The sequence below is a fragment of the Cupressus sempervirens genome, chromosome 7 (assembly GCF_028749045.1).
Source record: "Cupressus sempervirens isolate cs-2001-9-10 chromosome 7, ASM2874904v1, whole genome shotgun sequence".
Classification (NCBI taxonomy): domain Eukaryota; kingdom Viridiplantae; phylum Streptophyta; class Pinopsida; order Cupressales; family Cupressaceae; genus Cupressus; species Cupressus sempervirens.
The window spans coordinates 697,043,193-697,066,719 of NC_143124.1; positions in this window are offsets into that span (position 1 = coordinate 697,043,193).

The following is a 23,527-nucleotide window of genomic DNA, read 5'->3' on the forward strand; positions in this document are numbered from 1 at the left end:
ATTACTCTTTCTTTCGGTTACCATTTCTTAAACAAATTGCAAGTGCAAACTAGGAACATGTGATGGGAGGGGAACCAAGAAAGAAAGAATCAAGAAACTGTAAGAAATAGAAGGTGAATGTACCTATGTGGGAGATTCTACAAAAAGGGAAAGTAATACTTATATTGAGAAAATCCATGGTTATAAGCCATGCATATTATAGAGAATTTCTTCCAAAAATGGATTGAAGAAAGGTAACTTTGCATGGGATCATGGTGAATTTGTTTGAGGAATTTATAGTTGAGATTATGGGACTTCCCTTGGAAAGACTAAAATTTAGCAAGGAGACAAGTATCTCGACTGTGGCCTTTAAGAAATTCCTAAAAACTAATGAAGAAGAGAAAAATATGGAGAAAAGCAATGACTTCTATGACCTAAGATAGATCAAGGTAATTTGGAGGGATGTTTTGTCATGCATTTGCAAGTATTTTATCCTTAATGGTAGAGCTAAGAGGGCCCATAAGTTTAACTTTATTTTCCTAAATTATTTTAGGTATAAAGACAGAATCGCTTTCCTATTTTACTTGAAATATGTTCTCCTTCAAAGCCTTCATGCCCATAGGAAGAAGGAGTCTCATCCTATGCTTCATGAGGGCTTAATATTACTAATAGAGAATTCATTTAAAATAAAGGCTATTTAAACCCTCTCTAGTTAAGGTGAAGAAGTGGAAAGTGTCCAAAAATGATCCCCATTCTAAGAAAATTAAGGTCAAAAGTGAGGAAGGAACTAGTGATAGTAAGAGTATCAAAAAGTGTAGCTAATAGGAGAGTAAAAAGAAAAATGTGGAGGAAGTTATAGATTCTAAGAACTCTATGGACAATGATAACAAAATGGAAATGGGGGACTTCAACTCCAACTTGGATGGATATTTAGGGAGTAAAGGAATTTCAATAGGCAAGGATAGAACAACTAAGTCTAAGGCTAGGTCGAAAGCTTTAGGGGATGATGAGGAGAAAAAAGTGTTCAACCTCCTCCTCCTAAGTGGAATGACAATGAGGAGAAAATGGAGAAGGATACTAGAATGGAAAATTAGGGTAATGTCGTTTCATGATGAAAAATCCCGAGTAAAGACAAAAAAGAAGAGAGTACAGAGAAGTGGGATGTTAAGACTGGAATCCAAATCAATATAGAAATAACTATTATTTATTTTAAGATTAGGTTAGATGAAGGGTTTAGGGAAGAGTCTCATGAAGTGATATTATCCTTCCTTTATACTCCCAAGCTTAAAGTAGAGGCACCCTTTCAAGGTTATTCCTAGCTTTACAATGAAATCATGGTGCTCAAGAAACAAGTTGGGGTAAAGCAAAAAGAGCTAGACCATGATCAAGCTATGAGAGCACAACTAGAAAGAAAATTTGATAACATCCATAACAAACTCAAGGAGTATGATTTGGAGCTTCATTACTTAATCAAGGGAAGTGGGCAAAGAATGGAATAAGTTAGTTCTAGTTTGTGTACTATGGCAACTAGTCTGGGTAAGAAGAGTAATATGGAGATTATGTCTCTAGAAAATTTTGGGGTGGCAAATCGAGGAGGACCATGTAAGAGAACCAGGTAGAGCATGAAGAAAAAGATCACTGAGGCTCTAGAGGCTCCTTTTAGCTATGATTGATATTATCTAGAGTACTACAAATTCATGTAAAGAGGAGGCGAATATCATTAAAGAGTTTTTGTAGGTGCTGGTTGTGGGTGTTGGTGTGTTGGTTTCTGGTCCATGTCATTTTTTGTGGTTTTTCCTTCATTTTCTATCTCTATTTAAAACTTTAGGTTCCAAGTCCTTGTAAAACTTTGATTCTTTTATGTATGGTTTAAACTTGTGGTTTTAGGTCCCTATAAAACCTAATTTTTGTGTGTTTTTTGCTATAACTTTAGGTTTCAAGTCCTTGTAAAAATTGGTGGCGCTTAATACTTATCTCTAGATTTTGTTAAAGGGTTTAGGGTCCCTTCAAAAATTGTTTTTACCCTAATCTAAAACAAGAAATAAAGAAAGATTGGTATGCAAAGGATATGCTCAAGAAGGAGTTGATTTTGGAGAAATTTTTGCTCCTATGGTAAGACTTGAAGGAGCTCTTCTTGCATATTTAGCCTACAAAAATTTCAAGGTATATCATATGAATGTAAAATTTGTATTTTTGAATGGTATACTTGAGGAAGAAGTGTACATTGACTAACAAGAAGTATTTGTAGATCCAAATAAGAATAATATGGTATGTAAACTAAATAAAGTTGTTTATGGATTGAAACAAACCCCAAGAGCATGATGTAAAATATTACATAATTATTTGGAAAAGATTGGTTTTAGAAGGATAAGTGATAATGGTAATCTATATTTGAAGAATGGGAAGAACAATGAAGTACTACTATCTGAAATATTTGTTGATGACATTATCCACAAATCATTTGCTAATGAAATGAAGAAAGAATTTGAAATATCTATGTTTGGTGAAATCAAATTCTTTGTTCAGTTAAAAGTATGTCAAATGAAGTCTAGTATTTTCATTATACAATCCAAATACATCAAGGAGATACTAAATACTTGTGGTATGGAACATTCAAGACCAATGAGCACACCTATGTCAACAGGACATAAGCTATCTAAGAATGATGAATCTATTGATGTGAACTAGATCTTATATAGATCCATGATTTGAAAATGGGAATATGTTGTTCATAGTAGACCTACTATTATATTAAAAGTTGGGATAGTTGTTAGATTTTTAGAAAACCCTAAGGAGATTCACATGATGGAAGTGAAAAGGATAATGAGATATATGAAAGATACAAAAGACTATGAATTATATTACAACAAAAGTGATGGATTTGAACTGAAGGTATTCACTAACTCAAATTGGGTAGGAAATATTGATGATAGAAAAAGAAAAAGTGGAGGTACATTCTTTCTATGAAAGAGATTGGTGTCATGGACAAGTGAGAAAAAAAAACTATATTTCCTAGTTAACAACTAAAGTTGAGTATGTGGCAGTTGCAGTGAACTATTCAAACATTATGTGGATAAAGCAATTACTAAAAGGTATGAAAGAGTAAATTACAAATCTAGTAAAAATTATCTATTGTGATATTATGAGTGTTATTAATATTTCAACTCTAGTGATGCACACTAAGACAAAGCACATTGCTATCAAGTATCACTACTTGAGGGAACTAGCTTAAGACAAATAAGTAAAGCTAGAATATGTGCAAACCAAAGAACAAATTTTTGACATATTCAAAAAAAAATTACTTAAAGAATCTCATGAATATCTTAGAGGTAAATTAGGTGTGATTCCCCTAAATAAAGCTACTTAAAGAAGCAAGGTGCATTGCATCAAATATGCTAATCAGAATATCTTACACATTGATGCAACACAACTCTACTTTGGGAAATACTTAAGGTAGATAGTCTAGTATAAAATAATAGATTAGTCATAAATAGATGACAAAAATCAGCCAGATATGAAAAATCTACATAATTTAGATGCATGAAGAGATTGAAACTAAGAAAGATAATTTTCTTTGGCATTTTTGTCAAAGAGGGAGAGATATAAAGAATATCCAATAGAAGCAATTGTTAGGATTAACCATAGACAAAAATAAAAATTACATGCAAATATAAACAATATCATAAAATATTGAATTGCACAAAATAGAATACAAGATACAAAGAGTTAATGTGGTTCACCAAATCTCTAGGCTATGTACACCAAACAACAAGTCCAATATTATTGTGATCCAATGATTACAACTTGATTATAATTTGTAATCCCTTACAGCTCAATACTACCACAAGAAATGTAGTTCCTACCCCTAGGTCACATATTTTGTTATCTTTGTCGAGCGAACTCTTTTAGGGCTAGTTCTATGTTGATGATTATTAGTAACATTGTTTTGAGACTATCAGATATTGTGCTATGGATTCAGTTGATATATGATGAGATTACTTAGACTCTACATTTCATATATGCATGATGATTATTATATTATTCTAGTTATTGATGATGATTAGTTAGATGGTTTATTATCACAAGTATTTTATTATGGATATTTACCCCATACTTGCATGTGTATGGTGTGCGTGTTTGTTCTTATGTATAGCATTTTTGATGTGGTTAAGGAAGGGAGTCATAGTCACCTGCTAGAATTATCACATCACACCTTATAAAAATCCCTAACCCTAAGCACTTTTATACAATTATTTTTGCCCCAAACAATTATGAAGTATTTATAGTACTTCCTTGATCAATCACCACAAACTAAAAATCTCCCACTTGGGGACTGATCAGGCTCCACACTAAACAACAATCTCACACTTGGAGTCTAATCTTGTAGCAATATCGCTACCACATGAGGCCCCCACTAGATGAAACCACTCTAGACTCTATTGTTATATTATTATATTATGTTTAGAAGACCAATTGAAGCTGAAGAGAATTTTAGCTTCTCCCTTGTCACTACCTTTCTAAACATATATGTTAGATTTTCATTTGTATGTATCTTCTCTAGCTTTAACTATCCATCATCCAAAATTGACCAAATGAAATGGTACCACAACCTAATGTATTTTGTCTTTAAATGCAAAGAAGAATTCTTCACAAGAAGAATGGCACTCTGGCTATATATAAAAAAATAATTATCCCTTTGTGGGTGTCCCAATTCTTCGATGAAGAACTGAAGCCATATCATTTCCTTGGAGGATTCCTCTATAGTAGCAACACATTATGTCTTTGTAGTGGATAAAACATCAACCTTCTACAATAAAAAAACCCATGTCACTACTACCCCACCAATAGTAAATACATAACCTATAGTACTCTATCTAGTAACAATATCCCCTGCCAAATCTGAGTCAATATAGCCTTATAAATTAGTATTAGAGCCCACAAAATGTAAATATTTACTGGATGTTCCACTCAAATATTTGAGAATCCATTTGATTGCATTCTACTACTCAATTCCTCGATGACTCATATACTTGCTAATGACTCTCACTGCATGTGCAATATTTTGCCTCATATATACCATAGTATACATCAAGATTCTTACAACTACAGCATAAGGTACCTTCAGCATATTATCCTCTTCTTGTGTCTTTGTACAAATATTCTTAGTCAACTTAAAATGACCAGGTAAAGGTGTGCTAACAATTTTAGCATTCTCCATAGAGAAACATTGAAACACCTTTGCAATATAATTAGCCTGAGATAATTTCAATTTCCTATTCTTCCTATCTCTGGAAATATTCATACCAAGGATTTTTTTTTCTACCCTGAAATCCTTCATAAAAAATGAACATTCTAACTATTCTTTTAACCCTTAATGTGATCCATGTTAGACCCAACTACAAGCATATCATCAACATATAAACATAAAATAATGTATTTGTTATCATCCAACCTCATAAAAATAAACACAATGATCTAAATGACACCTACTATATCCACACTCATCCATAAAACTGTCAAAATTTAGATACCATTGTTGAGGTGCTTGCTTCAAGTCATATAAATGTTTCTTTAATCTACACACTACGTTTTCCTTACCTTTGACCTCTCTATGGTTGTTCCATATATATATATGTATATATATATATATATATATATATACCCAAATCACCATGAAGGAAGGCTACTATAGCATCAATGTGCTCCAAATGTAAATCTTCAATAGCCATAATACTTTAAAAAGTATGAATAGAAGTCACTTTAACAATAGGAGAGAATATCTCATCAAAATCAATGCCTTTTTCTATGCAAATCCTTTTGAAACTAACTTGGCTTTAAATATTTTCTTACCTCCATCCTCCTCTTTCAACTTGTAAACCCATTTATTTTGTAAAGCTCATTTACCTAAAGGTAACTTGCTTAAATCCCAAGTCTTATTTTTTAGCAAGGAGTCCATTTCATCTACCGTTGTAGACTCTCACTGAATCTTAGCATCCACCTGCACAACTTCATCTTAACATTTAGGTTCACTAGCACTTGTTAGTAAAATAGAGTACAAACAAGGAGAAATATTTTTGGAGGTCTACTTAGCCTTTTTGACCATCTAACATTCACTAAGGAGTGTGCTATTTTCTATTAAAATTTTTGCTGATCATGAGGAATTGTTGGAACATCATCTTTTGGAGTATCATCTAGCACTACATAATTATCTTCTTTCTTCTCATGTTGCTGCAATAGATCTTTTCACATCACTTTCTCATTGAATATGACATCCTTGCTTTTTACAATTTTATGATTTTCAAAAATCCCAATTCCTATAACCAAATCCATCAATGCCATATCCAAAAAAAAACACATTTCTTTGACATAGCTTCGAGTTTGGTTCTATATTCGAAATCTATATAAAAAAATGCTTCACAACCAAAGGTTTTGAGAAAAGAATAACTCACCTTCTTACCAGTCCATGCTTCCTCTAGAATAGCATAGCCCAAAGGGGTAGAGGGACCTTTATTAATTAAATATACAATAGTATTGATAGCCTCTTCTCACATTTTTAAGGGCAACCATGCATGCAACCTCAAGCTCCTTGCACGCTCCATTATAGTCATACTCATGCATTCACCTACTCCATTTTTCTATGGAGTCCTTGGAATAGATTTTTGTCTATGAATACCATTAGTAGAGCAATGATATTCAAATTCATGATGGCAATACTCATCACCATTATTAGATCTAATACATTATTATTTCTTACCAGCCTCATTTTCAACCAAGTATTTACATTTCATAAAAATTTGAAATACATTAGTTTTCTATCTAAGGAAATGAAACCATAGTTTTCTAGTTGCATCATCAATCATTGTGACATAATAATAAGAGACACCAAGGGAAGATGCCTAAGCTGGTCCCCATACATCTATATGCACAAGCCCTAATCTCTCACTTTTGTTTTCCTTTCCACTCTTCACAAAACTCACTCTCTTTTGTTTTCCATATACACAACTTTCACAAAAATCCATATTAACATATTTTAGACCTAATCAAAATTTATTTGAATGAAGTAATTTCATGCATTTCTCACTTTTATGCCCAAGTTTATTGTACCATAGCTTTTTATTAGAATCTACAACAACTATCTGTTCTCCCTGCTCAACTACAACAACTATTCCTAAACATTCAATTTTCTTTGAAATAATTAAAGTAGAAGGAATATTATGACTTGTACAAAGATATAAGGTGTCTACATTCATACCTTTTTCTACTACAAGGGAACCTATTGAAACCTTCCAATTTTTATCATTAATTGTAGCTACACAACTCTCATCATTGGGTTGCCTAGCTGAAATTAAATTCTTACTCAGCCTCAGAACATGTCTTACCTCATATAGTAGCCAATGATTTCTATTTTACAACTTAATCTTAACTTTTCCCTTTCGAATAATCTAACAAGGTTCACTATCCCCCAAATAAGAAAGCACAAAATCCCCTTGGACATAATCAATAAAATAACCTCTATGAGTTGTAGCATGAAATGAAGCACCATAATCTAAAACCCATGAATCATCAACACTTTCTAAAGAAAGAAGCAAAGCATCCTCTTCAAATATTTTACTTACCACATTAGCCTCCTTGTTCCCTTCTAACTTATCTCCTTTATTGTTCTTTTAAGTCTAAAAATATTTCTTCTTATGCCTTGGTTTACCATAGTACCAACAATCTCTTGGTCCTATGGATTGAGACCTCTTTCCTTTTAACTTTCCTTTTGATTTTCCATGATTTTAGAATTATTTCCTCTTAGTTGTTTTGGCTCTGCTTTGTGTGTTTAAAGCACTTCCTAATGTAGATCTATCTAAGGTTTTCCTATGAGTTTCCTTTAAAAAATACCAACCACATCATCATATTTTAAGGTGTTAGATCCAGAAAGATAATTACTCATAGTCATTACCAAGTCATTCCAGCTTTCAGGCAAAGAACACAAAATCAAGATAGCCCTTTAATTTCTTCATCAAAATTAATATCAATAGAAGGTAACTGACTATTAATAGCATTAAACTCATTTTTAATGATCTATAATAGATTCACCTTCTACCATCTTCATATTAAATAAATGCTTCATGAGAAATACCTTATTTGGAGTGGAGGGCTTTTCATAAAATTTTGCTAGGTTTTTCATCAACTCTTTCATCATCTTAACTTTTGTAATGTTAAATGTCACTGATGATACCAAGCATAACTAAATGCTTCTAAGTGTCTTTCTATCTAAAATCTCCCAGTCCTCATCTGTCATACTTCCTTGTTTCTTTATTTTTCCTTCCAATGACTTCCATAAGTCCTTTTTGATAATAGTAGTCATCCATTTTCATTTTTCATAACTAAAATTTTTGCCCTTTAAGCTTCTCCACCTTCAACTTACCCTTGTCTACTATCACTCCCACTCAACTGTGAGACTTTTCTATAGAAGATAACTAAAAGAAAACCTTACTCTAATACCACTTGTTAAGATTAACCACAGATAGAAGTAACAATTACATGAAAATATAAACAATATCATAAAATATTAAATTGCACAAAAGAGAACACAAGACACCAAGATTTAACATGGTTCACCTAATCCTTTGGCTACATCCACCAAATAGGAAGTCCAATATTATTATGATCTAATTATTACAACTTGGTTACAATTCGTAATCTTATATAGCTCAATACCACCATGAGAAACAATTATTGCATCACACCTTATGAAAATCCCTAACCCTAAACACTTTTATACAAGTATTTTTTCCCAAAGAATTATGAAGCATGTACAATGCTTCCTTGATTAGTCACCAAAAACTAAAAATAGCATAACATGGATGGAGACATAGGCAAAAGAAGGAAAACTAGATACAGAGAGAAAGATGTATCTAAGAGGGAGATTTATTATCGTAGAGGGAGAAATTCATTAAAGAGAATAAAAAAGATAGTAATCTTTTAAATTTATATTGTATGGTAACAAAGTGAGATACATTTGATACATTGAGATATTTCTAATATTAACAAAGTAGAGATTTTTCCACTAATGCCAAAGAGGGAGATTTTTGGGAGCTTACAATTAGGGTAAAAAAAAAATTATCAGTAATGTAAAATCTATTTATAAGACATATTTCTACCTAATCTAAATGTCATATCTATTTGATTAATGAAGAGGATTTGAGTAAATTCTCATAACGATAGCACCTAGAGGAAAGTTTGAATTATGAAAAGGAAGCTACAATGGACATTTGATTAGTTATATTTTGATAGGACAAAGTGATTGTTTATATCAAGAAACTTAAGCTAAGACAAGTAATATAGTAAAAGGTTAAGGAATGTCAAGTGATGCTATTGTCAACCAAGCCATAGTAGGTGCTAAGAAAATCTAGTGTTGACCAAGTATCAGTATTGACTGAGGAAGATAATTGATGTTGAGCTAGAAGATTTATAGTGACCAAGTGTTAAGTCATGACCAAGTTTTAGAACATATTTATTGCCGAATAACACTATTGAGAATGAATTTGAGGAAATCATGATCCCCAACCAACTCAGTTGATTTCTTTAGAGATGTAAATTGTGCTAAAGATAAGATTGATGAGTTGGATCATTAAATTCAAGGTGATTATTACGTAAAGACCTAGTAGAAGGATTCTAGAGAAGTTTCTAGAGGAAGATCAAGAAGATGGACAAATATAATGATTTATGTTGAACCTGGTTGTAAACCCTAAGATCTACGATTATCATGGAAAATGGTAAAGCAATAATTTCCTATTTAAGGAGGTATAGAGTCAAATGAATAAGTGCTAGTGCATGTGTGAATGTGCATAAGGAGAGTACAAAATAAGATTGATTAGAGATGCACAAGTTCAAGAGTGAATGTGAGCCTAAAGGACTTTGCTTATGCAAAGGCTACTGATATTGATAAGTAAAATCTAGGAAACATGACTTAAGTGTTATTTAAGGAAGAACATTGATTTCTTGAAGAGTTTCCAAGAAAATCAACAATAGATATGATAGTGGAGAATTTATTAGTGAATCAACACATGAACCGAACAAAGATCAAAACTTGCAAAGTGAGTTGTAATCATATAAATCAAAACCCTACTATTTTCTTTATAATCATTCTAAAAATATTCTATTCATATCCTTTTTTAAAAGAATGATCACTTAGCAATCTATGTAAATCCTTTAACAAGGTGACATTCTAAATAGAATGATCAAAGTCCTCTGACAATGTTACTCCTAATAGGGTGATTAAATCCTTTTCCTAGATCACATTTAAAAGTGTGTACTATAAATCTTTAACAAGGTTGACTCCTAATAGAGATCACTTTGAAAGAGTGAAAAAGTTGTGACATGTCACTGGTGGTTTTTCAAATATTGGGTTTCTACATAAAATCCTAATGTCAAACTTGTATTCAATGCTTTATATTCTTTACATTTTATAATCAGAAAAGTATGTTATGTTTGGGATAGTAATTTTTGTTTATAAATACAATAGAGATCAAGCAATAGTAGGATACATAGAATAGTAAGAGTTGTATATTTAATTTTTCAAATGGTACTTATGGACCTTAAGTAATTGATTCACACCCCCTACCCCCCATCTTAGTTATTCTAAACATTTGTAATAATATATGCACTAAATACCTTTTCTAGGTATGAGTCCTAGCATAAAGACTATCATACTAGAAATAAAATGATAGAAATAGAATTATTCTAAATTCTATTGTAGAGAGTGAAAACTAATATCATCTTTGAGGAAACGAACTGCTCCATCATTACTATCTACAAGAGTAAAAAATAACTGTATGATTTTGTTGGCTATAGGAATAGAGATGTTGAGATGCTAGGAAAATAATAACAGAAAATAGAAATTGTTTAGGGGAGAAAGGGAGACACTTTAATAGGACTATGTCTTCATAATTTCTTGCCTCTAAGTCATTCAAATATTTATGAAAGGGAAAGATGAGAATTTCCAAATATGATTCCACTTATGACCCAAACTAGATTAGCTAGGACCTAAAGAAAGAAGGGTGCTAATACTTAATTTCAATTATAAAGAGGAATATAATACAAGTAAATGTACTATTTTTCCCTTGATAGGATAATGTGAATTGGAATTCAACTAATTACTTAAACAATGTAAATCTAGATTTTATGTAAACATATTTAGCCAAATTAGGATATAGATCTAGGGTAAAGATATGAAAGGAAATAAAATATTAAAGACTCACCTTAAAATATGTAGAGGAAGATTTATTTTAGCTCCAAACCTCGTAGATTTGAATAATTTATAAATATCTATCCACAAATCTTAGAATAAAATGTCAAAAGAAAGAAAACCCATAAAACTTCCTTGAAATGGACACTAAAGGTCGAGGTCAACTTAAAAAGGATCTCTTCTACCAGGTTGACATTGTCTGGCAATCTACAGCTTAATTCTCTAAAAAGCTCCTAAAAAATGGGTTTCAAATTTGTAAGCTCTGACCAATTTATTGCATCTAAACATAGTAAAGAAGAGTTTTGTGGTTGGGGTTTGATGAGGGTTTACCTAGGTTAATCCTAGGTTAAAGAATTAACTATAATTGAGAAATGTCAATGTAAATGACTAAAATATAAGATAAATGTTAGGATTGACCTTTCTTGAAACCCTTGTCAATAAATATTTTACATAAATGTATTGTAGGTTTTGAACTAGGAATGTAGGTTATCTCCATACTTTGAAATGGATTTACCATAATCCCATCATGGTGCCATGGATATAAAAGTGCATAAATAAATGATGAATTATTCAATGTAGACCTCCTCCCTCGATGGACAATAATAAGCTAGATCTTGAAGAGGAAATTCTCACAAAGGATCATTCAATGCTAGATAGAAATATCTTTTCTTAAATGACTGAAAATATTGATTACTTTAACTCCTTGGATGCAAAAGAAATAAATCTCAACTTGATAGCAAGATCTTAGATTACTTTAGTACATGAATGAATGATATATCAAAATTAATCCTTCAAGTCTCCTTATATATGAGTTTTTGAGTAGGAAAATGATACAAAGTAACGAGATGGGTAAAGAAAACTAATTAAACCCTCAAGGAATTTTGGGCCCCAAGCCCCAAAACCTTTAGGAATTTGACCCAATCCTAGCTTACGTTGAACTAAGAGGACTAGATTGACCTAGGTCAACTTGGTCCTAGAGGTTAGGTTAGGTGAGCCATTGGAAGCTTAGGAAGATACTAGGATAAATGAGGTGAAAACAAGGAGAAAAGTGGAGAAAAGGTGATCAAGCATAGAAACATCCATGGTCTAAAGAAGGAAGTATGAGGAGTGAGCTAAAAGGTTTTAAAAAGGAAAGTGCATCAATTTTAAGACTATACATTTAGCCCCCACATTAGTGAGGGTATGAGTTTCCTCAAACTTAGGGTAAATTGGATCAAGACAAAAAGAAATCATCAAGCACCCATGAGACTTGAATATTTGTCACATCTAGATTAATAATAAGAGAGATTGGTGCTACAAAAAAGGGGTTCATTTACTTTCCCAAAAATATTTATGTGCCTTATTGTGAACCACACAAGAAAAAGTAAAAAAGAAAGGGAACTAGTCTCTACAAAAAGGGATTGTGTTGAATGGTCTAGAAAGTGTGTGTGGGATGCTAGTAAGCCAATTATAGATTAATCAAATTGTCTAGCAAGTGCGTATGGCATGCTACTCAGTCCATCAAAGGATTCAACTTCAAGGGAACTCCATGTCCCAAAAAAAAGAATCCAAAAGTGACCTAAGCATAAGGATGTGTGTGATCTTAAGGGGGGAAAACAATTACAGGCTTCCCTAACTATTAGTTGTTAAAAGAAGGGCCAAAACAAGAATCAGGCCTCCCAAACTATTAGTAGTTTAGAGACAGATTCAAAAAGAGACTAAACCCCTATGAATTGTCAATGATTCCTTGAAACTAAAAGGAAAAAGTGAGAGAGCATAAACATGAAATAAAAATGCATAGATTTTGGTATACCTTAGAAGTCATACCAAACACTAAAGGTTGAAGCATCCAATTTATGCACAACATTTGTATGAGTATTTCATGGTCAAGGATGAGCAGTGTATATACCCCACATTAAAGAGATTATAAATACCTTAATCGAAGAAGTGACTTTAATGAAAGCATACATGAATCCATTGAATAACATTTCCACTATGATATGCCCAAGAAGAGAAACATATGAAGCAAATGAGCACATAACAAAAAAGAGAGCATGAATAGATCCACTAACTTTTGGGATTAGTAAGATCATATAATAATATGTAATATTATATTAGGTATGAAAATATAATCATTCCCAAAGGGAATTAGAACTATGATACTATAGGAAATTCCATGTAATAGTTATGAAGAAAAGTCTTTTTGGGCCAATAACATGGAGAACCAAAAGAGTCGATCTTATTATATCATAAGAAACCAAGAAGACTATGCAAGATTACTAGTATGGAGAATAGCAGAAGTCTAACATAAAATAGAACAACATGTAGAGGAAAGAGATACAAATAGAATAATATATATGATAGGGTAATTACTTTATCCTCTTAAGATCAACAAAGCAACTAGGATCGTCTAAATAAATCAAAGAAAAACATATAATAAAAGAACAACATGGAAAAAAATGAAACATGAACACAAAGAATATCATGATGAATGAAGTCCACATCAAGTGTTTTTCCTACTCCCTCCCCCCACCTTGGTCCAAAATGATAGGCAAAGGATGATGACTTGCAAGAGGAATGATATCCATTATAGTAGGAATCACAATGAGCTCTAAGAAAGGACTTTAGGAGTCACTATGTTGATTACTAGAAGTATCAAAAATGTAGAAAGCATGTTAGGAAATTTATTATCCATCTCAATTAATTCTTCATTAATATTAACATGTCCTTTATCTAATGTATCTTCCATATCTATATTAATATAATGTACAATATGAACAAAATATCATGTTTATCTAGTGTTACCTTTCTTAGCTTCCTCCAAAGACTCACACATGGTTTGATCAAAGGAAGGTAAAGGTTGAGATGAAGATGTAGGTTGAGAATCAAGATAACAAGCTTTAGATTTATCTTTAGCTTTATCTTGATGGTTCTTACGATGCTTTCAAGCATGTTTATTACAAATAGTCTTATGAGATACACTAGAAGTATTTGGATTAACTACCATAGGATACAAAGAAGGAACATCAACGAGGCTAGATATAGTGGCTAAAGGGATAGATGTTGTAAGTAAGATAGGTTTAAAAGTAAGATAAGATCAAATAGGCTAGACTAGTGTAGGGGAATAGCCCTTAGGAAGACCAAGTTCCATGATCTTGACCACTTTATGCTTTTGATAGTTTCTATAGAGATGATCCATACAAGTATGTGGTTTTTCAAAATGTGATGACCAATAGGAATCAATCTCAACATAATCTCTAGGATCTAATGGTTTATAAAGAAATTGAGAAATAGTAATAATGTCTCCATCACGAGGAAATTTAAGAAATTTATGAATAGGAGAAGCTATAATTTTTATGGAAGAAGTGTATGTGCACCAAGTTGTGGTGTCAAAAACATGACACATAATTTTTTTTACCTTTCAAAAGTGTGTACATGCTATAGTGCACACACACTTTTTAAGAGTAAGAATTTTTATAAATGGGCTGCAAACCAATGGTCCATTTTATAACTATTGCATTTCTTCTCACAGTGTGCACGTGGATTGGAGAAATTGAAATTTTTTATCTCTCACCTCCTCAAAATGCCTCCTCATCACTAAATTTCAAGATCAAGACCATGTCGTATGTTTTCTACTCTTGTTTTTACATTATTTTATATGTTTTTGCATTTTTTTGTAAGTTTTTAAATTGTTTTGTAGGTTTTTTTTGAATTTTTCTTTAAATTTGTTTATTTATTTAGATTTCAATTGGTTTCTTAATAAGAAATGTGAATAATGAACCACCAAATCCCTAGCTAGATCAACAAAATCAAAATGAAAACCCTCCACAAGATGAAAATCAAAACCTTCCACAACAAGAGTAATAAATTTCACAACCTACATCAATTGGAAGACCTCCTCCTAGCACCCAAGACAACATAATGAATGAAATAGAAAGAGGAAAAAATGAATTAGAAGCACTCATTGGTAAGTTCAAAGCTTGTGGACAAACCAATCTAATGAGAGCACAATTGGCATCCTCCCTCAAATTCATTATGACCCATGTAGCTTCTATTAGTGGTTAGTTGGATATTTGGAATGTTAATAGGGATGAAAAAAGAAGATATTATGCAAACAAATTATCATATCAAGATGTAAAAAAAAAGAAGAAAAAACTAAAAGGTAGCATTTGTGCATTGTTTAAAAAGCCTAGAGAACAAGATATTGTGAAACATACAACTAAAAGGTTCCCCATCCATTGTTGCATACATGGTGGTATTAGAAATAACTTCTGGGATAGATGGTAGATGGTCTTTGATGCCCATCCCTGCAATAATCATGAGGTTCTAATGTATTTCTTAAATAAATTGTATAGTGAATTTGTCCTTGGGGAAATCCCCAATTATTTTGATATATTAGAATCTTAGGGTAGAGGTGGGGGGTCATCATTTGAGAGGCTGGGAGCACATCATGAACCTAATGTAGTTAAGGTACCTATTGTCAAGCTACAAGGTGAGCATGTGATTATTCCTTTAGTTATGAAGGAACATGTAGAAACCAGCACTCTAGGGACTATTAATGCTTTGATGTAGACCCTCATTTATTACATGAGTCCATTAGTTGAGGAGGAGCATTCTATGTGTCATAGTCACATGTGCACATCATGTGGATCCTTATGCACATTTGGTAGTCATGATGGAGATAGTATAGATGATGGGCTATTCATTAATGATTTTCTAACTGACACATTTGGCATTGACACATAGGTAAATCACAGTTATAATAAACTAATTTGATCACATTTCATATGTATAGTAAATGACTAACTAATTAGCATGTATTGACATTGTTCAAAATTTAGAGTAAGAGTGTTGGTAGCCCTAGTACAAATTCCCTTGCCCCACTTTTTGTCCAGCCAATGAGTTGAGAGGTATGTATCAATTTAATCATTTAAATTAATACATATATTTATTTAGTAATCATATGAAGGATTGATAATAAAAATTTATGCATGTGCATCAGTTCTCTACTAGACCATTGACATCCACAAGGAACTCTAAGCCTAGGCATGATATGAGCTTCATAGAGGTACATTTGTTTCATGTTAATTTAATTAGTTTGATTATATATGCTTCATGTTTCATGTTACATGTAAATTGTATTATTTAATATGCAATTGTTGACATCTGAGACTCCTTCTCATCTTCACCAATCCATCGATCATGGAGTTACCATAGTGATGGCTAGTTCAGAGCCATTGATTGATGTATGAAAGAATTTTGTTTTTTTTATTTGTTGTTTATAATAGTTAGTATTGAAATTTATAATGTTATTTATAAGTGATTATATTGATTAAATTGTTGTAGGGCCTTATTACACCCGATTGTCTGCAAGCCTTTGAGGTGGATGTACAGAATGACTATTCGACAATAGTAAGAAAATAATTAATTTTGTGTGTACATATATTTTATTTCAATGTATATTAATTATTGATTCATATCTACTTTGTTTGTATCAACTCGAGTTAGAAAAGAGCCTAAACAAGAGGATGAGCAAGCATGTGAGGAAGACCCCATCATCTCATCATTTCCCTTCACACAATGACAAAAGACCTCTAGGGATTTGTTTCCTTCCCCTCATGGGAAGGAGAAGATATAGTTGATAGACACACATGTTTAGGCATTAATGGACATATAAGTTGGATTTTATGTTAGTGGACATATTTGATATATATTTGATGTATATATGACATTTTATATTTGATGTATGACATATATTTGATGCATAACATTATTAGACATATGACATTATTGGTTAATATATGATATATTTTTTCATGTATGAAATTATTGGTTATCATAATATATTATATGTTTGTTAATGTATGGCATTATTAGTTATCATAATATAATATATGTTTGTTCATGTATTATATTATTGGTTATCATAATATATTATATGTCCATTTATGTATGACATTGTTGGTTATCATAATATATTATATGTTTTTCATGTATGACATTATTGGTTATCATAATGTATATCTTTTTTTTCTTTTTTATGTTTTAAGTACATTTCATGTATTTCATTTTTATATAAATTGCATCCAAAATGATGTAGAGTGCTCACACTAAAAGCTAGTGGATTCTCAACAAGAATACTTTTAAGGAAAACAACATTTCCCACCTTAGTAAGTGTCTTCAAAGAATCTTTCCAACTTGGTTACAAAATTAAAAAAACTTCTACCCAACTTCACAAAACTACTTGATCACTTTCCCTATTCAAGACTTGGGAAGCAATAAGGGGAAAATGAGCAAATTTGAGAAATGGATCATAATCAACTTCTTGCTTCAAACTAACATCTTAGACACTTCAAGAAACACCTAATAATTATCTCACCAACTTTAGTCTATCATCTATTCCATCCTTCCAAGAGATTCTTCAACATCCTATGAGTGAAAACAATCTTCCAACATCCTATGGCTATATTTTCTTTGTAACAACATGTAATTTGCTGATTTTTGGACAACTCTTCACAAAGAGAAGTGATTATGTTTCAAACCCATGAAATGGCTATTAAGAAAACCAAGAAGATCCTTAACCTCTTCCATTAACTCCATTTAGTGATAAGATGAAGCTAAAGTGGTATTTTATTCTAACAAAGTATGAATTTGTTGTTCCAAATAGGAAGTAATGATATTTCACAATAACTTAATGATCCTATCTACATGTTTAACATCAGTAGTGATTACTCACCATATAAAAAAAATTAATAATCACCAACACCTTATGCCTCCTCTAAATTTTTAAAGGGTATTTTTATCATTTGACATTCATTCAATTTGATTATCAGTTAGTTTGATTGGTTACAAGGTTAATTCCAAGGTTTTTCAAAAAAATGCTAAAATTGCCAAAAAGTTGTCAGCAACTTTTATTGCAAAATACAATTTTTACACTAACTCTTCCTAGAACTTAACCAAGTGGATTTTGGTAACACATAGGACCTATATAAGGTGTAATGACTCTCAAAACACTCATTGAGTCAACTTATTAACAAAAAGAAAAAGAAAAATCATTAGGACTAAGACAACTTGGGTTTATAGGTGACCTCAAGTTCCTTGAACTTACAAAAAAGGAACTAACTTATTACCATAAAAAAAATAACATGTTCAAAATGAGGTGTATAATCATCCCTTCACCTTCTATCATGAGTCTCCATCATTAGATGAGATGACATATCCAGTTACCACAATCAAAGATCATTGCCTTGTGGTATTTAGTGATTCTTAGGGACAATTTAGTTTGGCATGCTTGAGAATGTTTGAACACTCAATGAGATGGGAGGATCTTGGGGCTAGAGTTTATCTAGCCACTCAAAGTTAATATAATAGATAGTTTGATCTCATGATGAAAGGTGAGAGAGATTTATCAGTTGGCAACTTTATACTAGCCAACACTACAAGTTTTAGCATCATCCAAGATGGCATCAAAAATAAAAATGAAATAAGATCTCCAAAAATGAGAGATTTTATTTTAGGTCTCTGCAACATGGTCCTATAGCACTTGGAATCACATCTATACTTTGCACGAACTCTGAGATATGCCCCATCAAAGATTGTTGCCCTATGGTTTTTAGTGACTCTTAGGGATGTTTCGGTTCAGCATGCTTGAGGATGTTTGACCACTCAATGGGATGGAACAAGCTTGGGGCTAAGGTTTACCTAGCCACTTAGAGCCAACAAAATAGACAATTCAATCCCATGATGAATGGTGAGGAAGATTTGGCAGTTGGCAACTTTGTACTGGCCAACACTACAAGTTTCAACATCACCTGAGATTGCATCACAAAATCAAAATAGAATAAGATCATCAAAAAGCGAGAGATTTTATTGTAGGTTTACACAACATGGTCCTATAAAACTTGGAATTGAATCGATACCTTACATAAGCTTTGAGATATGCCCTATCAAAGATCACTACCTTATGGCATTTAGTGACTCTTAGGGATGATTTAGTTTGGCATGTCTGAGAATGTTTGATTGCTCAATGGGATGGGAGGAGCTTTGGGATAGCATTTAGTTGGCCACCTAGAGCTAAAAAAATAGATGGTTTAATCCCACAATGAAAGGTGAGAGAGAATTGGCAGTTGGAAACTTTGTACTGACCAACACTACAAGTTTCATCATCACTCGAGATGGCATCACAAAATCAAAACAGAAAAAGATCTCCAAAAAGTGAAAGAGATTATTGTAGGTCTCCATAACATGGTCAAATAACACCTAGATTTGCATCCATACCTCAGACGAGCTCCATGATATGCCTCATCAAAGATTGTTGCCCTATGGCATTTAGTGACTCTCGGGGAAGTTTTGGTTCAGCATGCCTAAAAAATGTTTGAGCACTCAACAGGATAGGATAAGCATGGCTCTAGGGTTTACATAGCCACTCAAAGCTAACAAAAGAGATAGTTTGATCCCATGATGAATGATGAGGGAGATTTGGTTGTTAGCAATTTTGTACTAGCCAACACTACAAGTTTTAGCATCACCCAAGATGGCATCGCAAAATAAAAATAGAATAAGATCTCCAAAAAGAGAGGGAGGTTATTGTAAGTTTGCATAACAAGGTCCTATAGCACCTAGAATGACATCCATACTTCACATGAGATCCAAGATTATGCCCCACCAAAGATTGTTTCCCTATTGCATTTAGTGACTCTTAGGGACATTTCGGTTTAGTGTGCCTAACAATGAGTGAGCACTCAAAGGGATGGGATGAGCTTGGGGCTAGGGTTTACCTAGCCATCTAGAGCTAATAAAATAGAAATTTTGATCCCACAACAAATGGTAAGGGAGATTTGGCATTAGGAAACTTTGTACTAGCCAACATTACAAGTTTCAACATCACCCGAGATGGCATGAAAAAATCAAAATGAAATAAGATCTCTAGAAAGTGAGAGAGGTTATTGTAGGTCTCTATAGCATGGTCCCACAACACCTAGAATCACATATATACCTTATACAAGCTCTGAGATATTTCCCATCAAAGATTCTGCCCTATGGCATTTAAAGACTCTAAGTGATGTTTTAATTCAGCATGCCTAAGAATGTTTGAGCACTCAAAGGGATAGGATGAGCTTGGGGATAGGGTTTACCCAGCCACCTAGAGCTAATAGAATAGATAGTTTGATCTCATGATGAATGGTGAGGGAGATTTGGTAGTTGGAAACTTTGTACTAGCCAACACTACAAGTTTTAACATCACTTGAGATGGTGTCACAAAATAAAAATAGAATAAGATCTCAGAAAAGTGAGAGAGGTTATTGTAGATCTCCATAACATGGTCCTATAGCATCTCAAATCACATCCATACTCTATAGAATCTCTAATATATGCCCCATCAAATTTTTCCCTATGGTAGCTAGTGACTCTTAGGGACATTTCAGTTCGGCATGCTCAAGAATGTTCAAGCACTCAAAGGGATGGGATAAGCTTGGGGCTAGGGTTTACCCAGCCACTTGGAGCTAATAGAATAGATAGTTTGGGATATAGATAGTTTGACCCCACAATGAATAGTGAGGGAGATTTGGTAGTTGGCAACTTTGTACTAGCCAACACTACAAGTTTTAGCATCACTTGAGATGACATTGCAAAATCAAAATGAAATAAGATCTCCAAAAAGTGAGAGGGGTTATTGTAGGTATCTAAAACATAATCTAATAGCACCTAGAATCACATCCATACCTTACACAAGTTTTGAGATATGCCAAGTCAAAGCTCATTGCCCTATGGCATTTAGTAACTCTTAGGGACGTTTTGGTTTGGCATGCTTAAGAATGTTTTAGCACTCAAAAGGATAGGATGAGCTTGGTACTAGGGTTTACCTAGCCACCTAGAGCTAACAAAATAGATAGTTTGATCCCACAATAAATAGTGAGGAAGATTTGGTAGTTGGCAACTTTGTATTGTCCAACACTACAAGTTTCAATATCACCCAAGATGGCATTGCAAAATTAAAATGAAACAAGATCTCCAAAAAGTGAGTGGTAATTGTAGGTCTCTACAACACAATCCTATAGCATCTAGAATTGCATCCATACCTTCCATGAGCTCCATGATATTCCCTATCAAAGATTGCTACCCTATGACATTTAGTGACTCTTAGGGATGTTTTAGTTTGGTGTGCTTGAGAATGTTTGAGAACTCAATAGGATAGCTTGTGGCTAGAATTTACCTAGCCACCTAGAGCTAATAAAATAAAGAGTTTGATTGCTCAATGAATGGTGAGAGAGATATGAGCAAGATATATATGCCTAGGCTACTTTCTGCAAGATATGAGCAAAAGTTGCTAATTAGGAAAAATTGGGTCTTTTTGAGTTTTTAGTAAAGATAGAATAGGATTAGGTGTTTTTTATTTGTTTTTAAATAGTTTGGAACCTTATCCAAGTCCTAGAAGTGAAATCTAGTGAACCTTGCAAAAGTTGTAAAAGTTGCTTTAAAATGTAAATCTTACTAGAAACCTTCTAACCTTCAAAAAAATGTTTCGGGTATGCTCATATACCCAAGCATAGATAGTTAAAACTTTCCAAACTTTCATTTGTAACTTTTTTGCAAAAATTGCAAAAGTTGCTCAAGCAACGTTTTGAGCAACATTGTAACTTTTGAGCCATTTTTGCTCTTTACATATTTAGGTCAAATGGGTCCATCTAGGACTATTCTAGGACCCTAGTTAAGATTCCTAGGACTTATTACATAACCAAATACCTTAGTTTCTCATGAATATTGAAAGGAAATGAATAAGCAATTGGATGCCAACTACAGATATTTCAAAGACATTGAAAATAATATATATTATTCTTTCAAGAAAAATGAGGTAGCGATTCTAAAATAGGATTGAAATTATTCCCATTAGTGGCATGGCCAAGAACTACCTTGTTAATATAGTGACAAAAAGTTTCCCTCACTCCCCCTACCTCCTCATTCCTGCGGAGGAGAGCTTAATATACAGAGGAATATATATATAGAGGAATTATAGCTACATCTATTAAATATACAACGAAAGATATAGAAAAATTTCTTAATAGAGAGATTAATCTAAGAGAAAAGGAAATTTTAGAAGAAAATGGTTAGCTTAGTGCCATCTAGGATATGCCAATTACTTAGGATAAAGAGAAAAAACCTACAACTACTAGGAAAGAGTGCACATGTACACCAACACAAAAATTTTAGATAGAGAAGTAACAAGTGCTATATAATTGTCCATGAAACAATGTGAAGTGGAGCCTCAAATTGGCTCATTAGTAGGCAAAGAATCTAGTCACAGACTTCCTTCTAGCACCACAGATGTTTCAATTAAAAATTCCTATTCATCAATGGCCTTGCATTTATAAGACTTGGGAAGCCATGATACTCAAGCTAGGCATGATCCCTCAAAGTTATCATCAAAATATATTAATGATCTTAATAGAACAACAAAAAGCTCATTGCCACCTTTAAATGGAGACTTGAGTTTAAATGGAGATTGTTAGTTGCCAAACATGTCCTAGTCAAGTAGATGATTGGTGCAAGAGCACCCATTCTAGACTCTTCAAAGAAAGCACCTAAGGATCCTAGATAGTTCACTTAGGATAGGTTGTGATGTAGTAGTGCATGGTGGAAGGTTCTAAAAGGCAAGCCACTAGGAAATTAGACATGGTTGGAATCCTCTAAATTTCCCAAAAGAGTTTAGTGTTGAGACACTTATCACAAGCATCAATAATGAACTTATCATAGGTTATCACAACCCAAACAAGGCAAGGAACCTAATCACTAGTCTTTCCTAAGTTCAAAAATACCAAAACATAAGGACTCTCCAAAATCCTAATGAGGGAACATACCCCCAAACATGAATGGAAAGAGAAAAATGACCATGGAATGGAATACAAACACTCTTTAGACCTATTAAGGTTTGTATACAATACATAAAGTGATTTTTTTGTGTCCAAACAACACTAATATATAGTTACAATAGTTTTTCCATTGAAAAGGCTAGTATCCCTTCAAACTATAAATTGGACATAATATGGAAAAACCCTACATGAAGACACAGTTCAAGGTGAGATTCAAACACCCTTTTAGGACATATAAAACATATGTAAACCTCACAAACTAGAAGATACTAGAAGCCACTGTTGTAACAACATTTCAAAACTATTAATAGGTTTAATTAGGTTGCGCTTACACTACAGGTACCCTTTCACACATGTCAATCTGAAATTTTTTTATTAGAACATCTAGGGGCATGTGAAACAAGTCCAAATCCAAAGTTATAGACCTTGGATCACTCTAGAGAAAAAGTTATAGTGACTAGTGAAA